Raw genomic sequence first — 12,676 nt, forward strand, 5'->3', positions numbered from 1 at the left:
CTTTCAGTTCCTTTTTAATCAATGCAATTAAAAGTTAAAGATAAAATTAAAGTCTCTTTTATCTCCTATTGTATTTCATTCTCACCTTAGAAACAGCAATTATCATGAATTCAGTGTATCTTTCTAATTCAGTTTTTAAAGCTTTTGCTAATTGGTGCTCTTTGACATTTACATAAATTATTTCTTAGTGTATATAGGAAATGATGTTTTGAGTTCTGTTTATGCAGATATACAGATGTTTATCATTCCTTTACATTTCTACATAGTTTTATAGCATCTGATTATGCCAAATATTATTTATTTACTTATTGGTGGACTTACTGTTCCTGCCTATTTTGCTGTGTATACTGCTATTTCATATTTTTGTACATGTCTGCTTTTTCACATGTATAAAAATTTCTCTAGACTATACATCTAGGAGTGGAATTGCTGGGTCATGAGATATGCACATTTTCATCTTTAGCAGATATTGTCAAATTGTTCTTCAAAATAGTTGTTCCAACTTATATTCTCCCTTGTAGTTTTTATGAAAGATCTTATTTTTTAACATCCTTGGCAACACTTTATATTATCGGACTCTTACCTTTTTGCAAATCTGGTTAATTAGAAATATTAACTCATTTTAATTTATATTTTTAATATATCTATTGGTCATTTATAGTTCTTCTATAAATTGTCTGATCTATCTTTTGTCCATTTTTCTGTTCAGCTGTCTTCCCCCCCCTATATATTTTTTGTACTCTTTCTCTGTATATTCTGGTTACTAATCCTTTGTTTTATATTGGAAATATAAACTTCCAATCTGTTAACTATCTTTTAATTTTGTTTATGGTGTCACTTGTCTTACTAATTTGAACTTTAATAAAAAGCACATCTAGGCCATGTACTTCTGTGTATTATTTAAGAAGTTCTTTCTTACCCTGAGATCATAAAGATATTATCATACATTTTATGGCATTTACATATCTTTTATGTTTAATTATTTTAATCCATCTGAAATTTATTTTTGTGTGTAACATGAGACCAGGATCTAATTTTATTTATTTTTTTTAAAAGGAAACTTGGTTCTTCCAGCACTTTTCTGCAGTGATATACAATTATTATACACTAAGTTCCTATATATAATAGATTTGATCTAGGCTATGTCCTTATAACATTAATATTATTTGCTAACTCCTCACCAATATTAACTACTGTAATTATCTTTATATCTGGCAGGTAAGTCATTCTTATTCTTCTCTGTGTGTGTGTTTTTCTAGAAACATCTTGGATTTTTTTTTTTGATGCCTTCATTCTTTTACACAATTATTAGAATTGCTTCGCTAAATTCCAAATCCTATGGGATTAGCTGGGAATGAATTCAGCTTATAGATTAATTTAGGAGCATCAATAGCCATCCAATATGGAATATTTCCATTCAAAATATGTTATATCTTACTGTTTATTCTAGTTTCCTTATATTTTATTCAATAAAATTTAAAGATTTCTCCAAATGTTAATGTACATCTTTTGAAAATTTGTTCTTGGTTTCTTATAGTTTTAAAAATCAATTTATTGGGGTAAATGCATTCATATTAAGTGTATAATTTGATGGGTTTAGACAATTGTATACAGCCATATAAGCCCCATCTCAATCAAGAAATACAACATTTTTATCATCCCAAAATGTTCCCTTGCTAGTCTTTGCAGTTAATTCTCTGGCTTCCTTGCTCCAGCCCCAGCCTCAGGCAGCTAATGGTATACTTCCTGTTCTTATAGTTTTACTTTTTCTAGAATTTTATATAAATGAAATCATGTAGTATGTACTATTTTGTGTATGGTTTCTTTCACTTAACATGTTTTTGTGAGTCATCCATTTTGTTGTAGGTATCATTAGTTCATTCTTTTTTTTTTCTTTTTAGTTTATTCTTTTTTACAGGTGAGTAGTGTTGCATTGTATGAATATTCCACAATTATTTATCCGTTATTCTTTTGATAGACATTTGGGTTGTCCTCACATTTTAACTATTATTAATAAAGCTATAGTGAACGTTTGCATAAAAATCATTGTGTAGAAATATTTTCATTTCTCTTGGGTAAATATCTAGGAATGGTATTGGTGTATCACATGGTAAATGTGTGTTTAGCTTTATAAGAAACTAACAAATGCTTTTCCAAAGTAGTTGTACCATTATGCACTCCAAAATTGTATAAGATTTCTAGTTATTTTGCACCCTTGCCAACTTTTGGTATTATCTACCAAGTTATGATTTACTGAACACTGTGAGTCAGGCACTGGACTGAGCACTCTACATGTATCATCTCATTCAATATAATGTCTCTGTGAGGCAGGTACTATCATTATTTCCATTTAACAAATAAACTCCTTAAAATGTGAATAGCTGACTTCTGATCACAAAATTTCAAATGAGTCTGGATTTAAATCCAGATCAGTGTGGGAGCACCTGATGGCTCAGTGGTTGAGCATCTGCCTTTGGCTCAGGTTGTGATCCCAGGGATCCTGGGATCGAGTTCTGCATTGTGCTCCACTCAGGGAGCCTGCTTCTCCCTCTGCCTATGTTTCTGCCTCTCAATCTGTGCCTCTCATGAATAAATAAATAAAATCTTTATTAAAGAAAAAATCCAGGTCAGTGTGAGTCCAAAATGGATTCTTTTAATGACTATATAATTTCAGGATTATGTTGGCTTCATAAAACTAAATCAGGTTGGTTTCCATTTTTTGATCATAGGCAATTTCATTTCATCTTAGCCTGCATTTCTCCTTCCCTAGATCAATGCACATATTCAAGTTGAAGGACCAGCCATCTTGCTTTGCCTAAAATCTGTAGGTAAATAAGATAGCTTTTCTCCTAACCTCTAAGCTTACTTGAATAGTCTTGCATTCACCCAACTCAATGCCTTCTTTCTCTTCATTACAGCTTCTGTAATGAAGAAATAACATGCTATTTCTGCCCCTCTTCTGTAGTTGCCATTGTGAATTTTGCATCACAAAGTTCCTTCCTCAAAGTCCTGCAGCTGTGTCCTCCAGCTTCTCTTAAGACACTCAGTATTCCATAATTCCCTGGCCAGCAGCCCTCTCTCTTCCTCTCTTCCTTCCCTTGTGCACCGAAAGCAATGTAAAACACTGTAGAAGTTGCTTCACTGTAACTCTGTCACTGACGGGCTGAGGATTCATTGCAAAAGTCAGTTGTGTCTCAGTTTTCACTTCACTCAAATGTGCCTCCTCTGCAACGTGAACAGTGCTAGTGCCACTCTCTGTGTATATATATATATATATTTTTTTTTTTTCCACTCTCTGTATTTGATAGTCACTGTTATGTTTGCGTTCCTAGCCCATCTTTCTGTGTGGAGGGAACAAAGCCATAAAATTGTCTGGTAGTCCAGGGAGTCTAGGTGTGGACTGTCTCTTGAATCTGGTGAATATGTTGTCACAGAGTTATCTTTCTCCCCATTGCTTCTTGTGCTTAGTCTGTCAGCACTGAGCCTCCGGCTTTCTTCTCACCTTGGGGTCTCATCACCACTTCCTTGTAGATAAGAGCTGCATTTGCCTCATTTTGCAAACTTTGTACCACTTGAATATCAGTGTGGTAAAAGCATCCCACAGTCATATTCACACATTCGTATTCTTTGACTTTCATTGTATTGGGTTATTTACCTTTTTGAAAAAATCTAAAAATATTTTCAAACTATCTTTTCTTAGTTGTCTCTTTCCTAAATCCTCAAACTTCAGAGGTGCTTACTGTAATTAGAGTTATAAAGATGTATATAAAAATTCAATACTCTCTCTTCATCTTGTCCTCTTTCCAACTATTAGTTAATAGTAATATTAATAGTATATTTTTCAGGTCAATAGATATAGTGCTAATGTATTCTTTTAAAATAGCTGTATATGCACATACACAAGCCACTTTTTTTTAAAAAGATTTATTTATTTATTTATTTATTTATTTATTTATTTATTTATTCATGAGAGACAAAGGCAGAGGCAGAGACATAGGCAGAGGGAGAAGCAGGCTCCCTGTAGGGAGCCTGATGCAGGACTTGATTCCAGGATCCGGGATCATGCCCTGAGCAGAAGGCAGATACTCAACCACTGAGCCACCTAGGTGTCCCACAACACATTTTTTATTTTGAGATAATTATATATTCATATGAAGTGTAAGAAACTATACTGACAAATCCTGCGTAACATTTAGTTTCCCTCTGTAGTAACAAATTGCAAAACTATAATGCAATATCACAACAAGGAAGTTGATGTTAATACAGTCAAGATACATAACAATTTCGTTACCACTAGCATCCCTTTATTTGCTCTTTTACAGGCACACCTACTTCCTTCCCTTCTTCCTACATCCCTTTCTAAAACTCCTAGCAACTGATTACCTTGTCTTCATTTCTATGCTTTGTCATCTACACAATATTATATAAATGGCATCATATGGTATATAACCTTTTGGGATTGCTTTTTTGACTTAGCATAATTCCCTCGAGATTTTTGTATGAATCAGTAGTCTATTCCTATTTATTACCTCTTCATTTCTATGCTTTGTCATTTACACAATATTATATAAATGGCATCACACAATATAACCTTTTGGGATTGCTTTTCTTGATTTGGCATAATTCTCTCGAGATTGTTGTCTGAATCAGTAGTCCATGAATGATATTTCATGGTATGGATATATCACAGTTTGTTGAACAACTCATTGTTGAAGGACATCTGGGATGTTTCCAGGTTTTGGCTATTACTGATAAAGTTTCTATGAACAATCATGTATGAGTTTTTGTGTGAACATAAGTTTTCATTTGTCTGGGATAAATGCCCAAGAGTTCAATTGCTGGGTTATATGGTAGTTGCATGTCTAGTTCTGTAGAAAACTGCCAGACTGTTTTCCAGAAAGGATGTTCCATTTATATTTCTACCAACAATGTATAAGTGATTCGGTGTTTCTCATTTTTGTTAGCATCTGGTGTTGTCACTATTTTGTATTTTTAGCTGTTCTAAGAGGTGGGCATTGAATATCTTATCATGGTCTTAATTTGTATTTCCTTCATGGCTACTGATGTTAGACATTTTTTTTGTGCTTATGTGCCATCTGTATATCCTTTTCAGTGAAATATCTCTTCCTGTCTTTTGCCAATTTTGAATTGGATTGTTATTTTTACTGTTGGGTTTTGAGAGTTCTTCATATATTCTAGATATCAGTCTTTTGTTAAACATGTGGTTGCAAATATTTTTCTCCCAGTCCGTAGCTTGTCTTTCATCTTTTTTTCACAGGGTCTTTTGTGGAGCAAATTTTAAATTTTGACGAAGTCCAATTTATTTTTTCCCCTTTTATGGGCTGAGCTTTTGATGTCAACTCTAAGAACTCTTTGCCTAGACAATCCCTAAGATTTTCTCTCATGTTTTTTTCCTAAAAGTTCTTATAGTTTTATGTTTTTACTTACCTGTGATCCATGTTGAGTTAAATTTTGTATAAGGTGTAAAATTTAGGTGGAGTTGCTTTTTTTTTTTTTTTTTTGCATATGGACATGCAATTGCTCCAACATCATTTGGTGAAAAGGCTATTTCATTGAATTGACTTTTCACCTTTGTGAAAACTCAATTTAGCATATTTCTGCGGGTCTGTTTCTGGGTTCACTCTTTTGGTCTTTCGATCTATGTGTCTCTTCCTCTGCCAATACCATCTTGTTTGATTACTATAGCTATATAATAGGGCTTAATAATGGCTAGAGTAATACTTCTTACTTTATTTCTACTTTTTGTCAAGACTGTTTTAACTATTCTAGATTTTTTATATTTCCATATAAATTTTAGAATAAGTTGTCTATGTCTATCAAGAAATCCTGGATGAGATTTTGATAGGAATTTCATTAAAATTTATAGATCAATTTGGGGAGAATTGACATCTTTAATGTATCCTTTCACACAATATGTCTCTCCATTTATTTATGTCTTCTTTTTTTTAAACAAGCATTTTGTAATATTCTGCATATAGATCTTATGCATGTTTTAAGTTTACCTAAGTATTTCATTTTCTTTGAGTGATTGTAAATTATTTTTTAAGCCAGCTTTTTTTGAGGTATGGTTAACATGTAAAAAGTGATACATATTTAATGTACACAACTTGATGAGTTTGGGTGTACCCATGAAAACATCACCACCATCAAGGCCATAGAAATCAATTTCCTCTCATAGTTTTTTCTTGTCCTCTTTATTATTGTTTGTGTGTGTGTGTGTGTGTGATAAGAACACAATGTAAGATCTATACTCTTAGCAACTTTTAAGTACACAGGACAGTATTGTTAGCTATAGCACTATGCTGAATGGTAGATATATAGAAATTATTTACCTGTATGACTGAAACTTTGTATCCTTTGACCATCACCTCCCCATTTCCCTCTTCCCCAGCCATTTGCAGCCACCATTTTATACTCTGATTCTGAGTTTGACTACTCTGGATTCCACATATAAGTGAGAGCACACAGTGTTTGTCTTTCTGTATCTGGCTTATTTTACATTGCATAATGTCCATTCATGTTACAAATGGTAGGATTTCCTTCCTTTTTAAGGTTCAGTAATATTCCATTGTATGTCTATACCGCATTTTCTTTATCTATTCATTCATTGATGAACATTTAAGTTATTTCCACTATTTGACTATTGTAAACAATGTTATGACAAATATGGGGGCATAGCTATCTCTTCAAGATCCTGGTTTTAATTTTTTTGGATAAGTATCCAGAAGTGGGATTGCTGGATCACATGGTAGTTCTATTTTTTTGTTTTCTTTGGAGCCTCCATAAAGTTTTCATAATGGCTATTACCAATTTATATTCTGACCAAGTACTATGGTTCTCTTCACATTGCTGATAACACTTGTTATCTATTGTTTTTAAAATGCTATCCATCTTAGCAGGTATGAAGTGATATCTCATTGTGATTTTGATTTGTAGTTCTCTGAATGATTAGTGATGTTAAAAGCCTTTTCACACACCTGTTGGCTGTTTATGTATCTACTTTGTGCTTTTTGTGTGTGTGTATGTGTCTTCTTTTCTTTTTTAAATATTTTATTATTTATTTATTTGAGAGAGTGGGAGGGAGAGAGACGGGGGCAGGGGAAGAGAGAATCAGGAGTGGGGAGTGGGAGAAGGAGAAGCAGATTACCTGCTGGGTAAGGACCCTGACACAGGGCTCCATCCCAGAACCCAGAGATGATGCCCCGAGCTGAAGGCCGATGCTTAACCAACTGAGCCACCCAGGTACCCCTGTGTGTTTTCTTTAGAGACATATTCAAGTCTTTCGCCCATTTTTTTTTTTGCCCATTTTTTTTATATTTATTTATTTATTTATTTATTTATTTATTTATTTATTTATTTTTGCCCATTTTTTACTTAAGTTGATTCTTCATTTGCTATTGACTGTGTGAGTTCCTTATATTTTTTGAATACTAACCTTTCATCAGCTATTTGGTTTGCAAATATTTTCTCCCATTCCATAGGTTGCTTTTTCATTGTATTGATTGTTTCCTTTGCTGTAAGAAGCTTTTTAGTTTGGTGTAATCCAATTTATTAATTTTTGCATTTGTTGACTGTGTTTTTGGTGTCATATCCAAAAAATCATTGTTAAGACCAATATCAAGGAAATTTTTCCCTATGTTTTCTTCTAGGAGTTTGTGGTTTCAAGCCTTACATTTAAATCTTTAATCTATATTGAGTTGATTTTGTAATATGTAAGATAAAGGTCCAAGTTGATTCTTTTGCATCTGGATATCCAGTTTTCCCAATACTAGTCATTGAAGTTTTTTTTTCTCAATTTGGATTCTTGGCATCTTTGTGGAAGATTAGTTGATTGTATATGTATGGGTTTCTTTCTAGGGTCTGTATTCTGTTCTGTTGGTATATGTGTCTGTTTTTATGTCAGTACTATACTGTTTGATCACATTAGCTTTATAATATAATTTGAAATAATTGCAATGCCTCCAGCGTTGTTCTTGCTCAAGACTGCTTTGGCTCTTATTAGTGTTTTATGGTTCCATATGAATTTTAGAATTATTTTTCTTTCTATTTCTGTGAAAAATGCATTGGAATTGATTGAGATTGCACTGACTCTGGAGATTGCTTTCAGTAGTATGGATCAATATTTAAAAATATTGATTTTTCCCATCCATGGAGATGGGTTATCTTTCCATTTATTTGTGTCTCCTTCAAGTTTTTAAATCAGTGTTTAATGGTTTTTAGTGTATAGATTTTTTTACCTCCTTAGTTAAATGTATTACTAAGTAGTTAATTCTTTTTGATGCAAGTTTATAGTATTTTTTTCTTAATTTCTTTTCAGGATAGTTCACTGTTAGCATGTAGAAATGCAGCTGATTTTTATATGTTGATTTTGTATCCTGAAACTTTACTGAACTTTTTTATTATTCTTTATCAGGGTATTTTGTGTGGAGCTTTTAGAATTTTCTATCTATAACATCATGTCATCTACAAACAGAGACCATTTTACTTCTTCCTTTCTGATTTGGATGCCTTTTATTTCTTTTTCTTGCCTCATTGCTCTAGTGAAGATTTCCAGTACTATGTTGGTTAGAAGTGTTCAGAGTATGAACCTTGTCTTTTTCCTGATCTTAGAGAGAAAGCTTTCAGCTTTTCACTGTGGAGTATGATGTTAGCTGTACCTAGCATATATGGCTGTCATTATGTTGAGATACATCCCATCTATATGTAATTTATTGAGAATTTTAAAAAAATCATGAGTAGATATTGAATTTCATCAAATGCTTTTTCTGCATCTATTGAGATGATCATGATTTTTTCCTTTCATTCTGTTCAGGTGATGTATCACATTTTTTGATTTGGATATGTTGAAACATCCTTGCATCCCAGGAATAGGTCCCACTTCATCATAGTGTATTATTCTTTTAATGTGCTGTTGAATTCAGTTTGCTAGTAACTTAATGAGGAGTTTTGGCATCTATCTTCATCAGCGTTATTGGCCTGTACTACTTCTTTCTTATAATGTCTTTGTGTGGTTTTGGTATCTGGGTAACGTTGGGCTTGTAAATGAGTTTGGAAGTGTTCCCTTATCCTCAATTCTTTGGAAGAGTTTGAGAAAGATTGATATTAATTCTTCTATAAATGTTTGGGAGAATTCACCAATGAAGCTATCTGATCCTGGGCTTTTCTTTGTTGGGAAATTTTTGATTACTGATTCAACCTCCTTACTCATCATTGGTCTGTTCAAATTTTCTGTTTCTTCATGACTTAGTCTTGGTAGGTTGCATGTTTCTAGAAATTTATCCATTTCTTGTAGGTTATCCGATTTGTTGGCACATAATTATTCATCACCTCTTTCATTACTGATTTTATTATTGAGTTTTCTCTCTTTTTTTCTTAATGTACCCAAGGGTTTGTCAATTTTGTTCATCTTTTAAAATATAAACTCTTAGTTTCTTGAATTTTTTTTTAAACTTTTTTTTTTAAAGATTTTATTTATTTATTCATGAGACACACACACAGAGAGAGAGAGAGAGAGAGAGAGAGAGAGGTAGAGACACAAGCAGAGGGAGAAGCAGGCTCCATGCAGGGAGCCTGACGTGGGACTCGATCCCGGGTCTCCAGGATCAGGCCCTGGGCCAAAGGCAGGAGCTAAACTGCTGAGCCACCCAGGGATCCCCTGTTGACCTCTTTAAAATAGTTTTTCTGGTCTTTATTTCATTATTTTTGCTCCAGTCTTTATTATTTCTGCTAACTTTGGACTTAGTACTTTTTCTAGTTCTATAAATTTAGGTTGAGAATTTTTTTCTTGATGTAGGTGTTTATTGCTATAAAATTCCCTCCTAGACCTGTTTTTGTTGCATACCATAAATTTTGCTATGTTGTATTTTCATTTAATTTGTCCTAAGCTTTGAGTTGCTCTCTTCGCATTTGTACAAGCACTCACCTCCTCCAGTCTTTGCTGACTGGCTTCAGGAGAGAAAGATCTTCACCCGTCCACCTGGTCAGAGATTCTAAGGATCTCTAAGACCTTTTCTAAGGATACGTCTACTCCCTTTTCCTGTTCTCTCTTGAGGAGAAATTCTTAGGATTGTGTGTCTTCTTTTGATCCTACCAAGCCAGGCTGGGTGCTGAGAGTCTCCCATTTATTTTTCTTAGGGTGGTACCCTAAGTATTGTGTACTCCCTTCCATGCCAGTTGAATCTGGTTGACTGCTGATATCTGTGTGCCATCTATGGATGCTCACACACACTATGTGTAGAGGAATGCAGGGTGCCGGCTATAGGGGCACTCATGAATATGGGGGCACACACTGGCTATTGTGGGGGTTTTCCACAGGTGAGGTGTTCTTCAGGATTCATGGATGGGCTATTGGTGGAGACTGCAAGCCAGTTAGTAGGAATTTTAGCTGAGATAATTGCATTGGTGGTTAAGAGCCCCTCTCCCTTTCCCCTGGTCATAGCTGTCCCCAGACTATTCATCCAAGCTGATCTCCTTATGCTCTGAGTGGGACAAGGCAGAAGTGGCCTCTTGGGCAGTGTCCTACGAGGCGGGGGAAATTGGGTGCTGACTTCACTCTCTCTTTTCTTGTGGGAGAGGTTGTAAACTGAGCGAGTCTCTCTTGTCACTGAGCTTTACTGTTTTGGGGAAGGAGTGATGTAGTTAAAGTGAAACTATTCTAATATTGTACCCTCTTTAATGTCTTTATTCTTTATCTTTTTCTTTTGCTCCAATAGGGTAATGGAACATTTCAGCCGGATTCCTGGGCTCCCACAAAGGTATTTTTGTCTATGAGTGGCTGTTATAATTGATGTTTCTATGGGGGTTTAAGGGTTGAAATAGTAGATTTCTTGCCATCATTCACTGGTATTGTATCTTTAATTTTGGTTTTCATATGCTTTTTGTTAGCAAGTGGAAATGTGACTGATTTTTGTGTGTTGATTTAAAACTTTGTTGAATTCACTTATTCATTCTAGGAATATACATATTTTTGAAGATTCCTTGGGATTTTGTGTGTATACAATAATGCCATTTGTATATAAGGACAGTTTTATTTCTTCCTTTCTCATTTGCATTATTATTATTATTAATGTTGTCGTTGTTATTTTGGTCTTATTACAGTGGCTGGAACTTCAAGTATGATGTGAATAAAATTGGTAAGAGTGGGTATCTTTGCTACATTCCTGACCTACCTACTGAATGCTAAATCATTCAGTCCTTTAGCATATTGATATGATGTTAGTTGTCAGTTCTTTGTAGATATCTTTTATTAAATTGAGGCTGTTCTCCTTGATTCCTAAATTGTTGAGAATTTTTATCATGAATGGATATTGAATTTTGCCAGACACTTTTTCCTGCTTCAGTCGATAAGATTATTTGATTTTTCTTCTTTAGGCTATTGATTTGATGAATTACACTGAATGATCATTGAATGTTGAATTAGTTTTGTATACCTGGAAAAAAAATGTCACTTGATTGTGGTGTAAAATTTTAAAAATATTTTATTAGATTTGATTTGCTAATATTTTGTTGAGCAATTTTAAGAGATACTGATCTGTAGTCTTTTCTCCACTGTCTTCATCTATTTTTGATTCAGGGTAAAATGGGCCTTATAAAATGAATTGGGAAGTGTCTTCTTCTTTTTTTTTCTGAGAGGGATTGTGTAAACATTTGTTTTAATTCTTCTTTAAAGTTGATAGAACTTTGCAGTGAAACCATCTGGGCCTGAAGATTTCTTTTTCAAAAGATTTTTAATTAAAAATTCAGTATTCTCTTTCATGAAGAGTCTCTTATGGCTTGTTTCCCTCTCTCCTTTTTCCACCTTCTGGGTTAGATGAGTGATGGGTATTAAGGAGAGCACTTGTCATGTTGAGCACTGAGTGTTGTATGTAAGTGATGAATCACTGAATTCTACTCCTGAAACCAATCTAGCACTGTATGTTAGCTAACTAAAATTTAGATAAAATTTCCAAAAAATTAAATTTTGAAAAGATTTATGGAGGGATTGGTTTCTTCTAAATAGTCAAATTTATGGGCATAAAGTTGTTCATAATATTTCCTTATTATCTGTAGTAATAAAAAATGTATAGTGATATAATCTCCATTTCATTCCTGATACTGATTTTAATCTTGTTAGTTTTTATGTTTGTCAATTTTGCTAGAGATTTATTAATTCTATGGATTGTTTTTGAAGAACCAGCTTTCTAGGTCATTGTTTTTTTTCTATTTTTCTCATTTTCCATTTAATTAATTTCTGCTCTAAACTTAGTAATTTTCTTCATTCTGTTTGCTTTGGGTTTATTTTTCTCTTTCCTTTAGTTTCTTGAGATAGAAACTTAGATTCTTGATTTGAGATGTTTCTTTTTTTTTTTAATATATGCATTTGGTGCTATAGAAGTCTCATCCATTGGTGGATGAGTAGATTAAAAATGTGATACACACACATTGGGATAATGTTAAGCATAAAAAAGAAAGATCCTGCCATTTCTGACAACATGGATGGATCTGGAAGACATTATGCTAAGTGAAATAAATCAGAGAAAGATAAATACTTCATGAGCTCACTGATATGTGGAATCTGAAAACAAAACAAAGCGATAAACTGAACTCATAGATAACAGAGAACAGATTGGTGGTTGTCAGAGGTGGGGGGAGTAGGGGCTGGGTGAAATGGATGAAG

General features: G+C 33.7%; 1 long non-coding RNA gene across 25 annotated transcripts in view; it reads left to right on the forward strand.

Moving 5' to 3' along the window:
• Nucleotides 1-12,676, forward strand: part of LOC144294777 (uncharacterized) — a 109,154-nt gene that overhangs the window by 16,449 nt on the left and 80,029 nt on the right. For 14 of the 25 annotated variants that reach the window (XR_013362137.1, XR_013362154.1, XR_013362142.1 and 11 more), the window contains one exon: nt 10,734-10,775. This is a non-coding gene — a long non-coding RNA (uncharacterized LOC144294777). Of the gene's footprint in view, nt 1-10,733; nt 10,776-11,118; nt 11,154-12,676 lie in introns of all 25 variants that reach the window. The other 11 variants (XR_013362150.1, XR_013362147.1, XR_013362138.1 and 8 more) reach the window with 1 other exon arrangement.

The sequence above is a fragment of the Canis aureus genome, chromosome 23 (assembly GCF_053574225.1).
Source record: "Canis aureus isolate CA01 chromosome 23, VMU_Caureus_v.1.0, whole genome shotgun sequence".
In the NCBI taxonomy this organism is placed as follows: domain Eukaryota; kingdom Metazoa; phylum Chordata; class Mammalia; order Carnivora; family Canidae; genus Canis; species Canis aureus.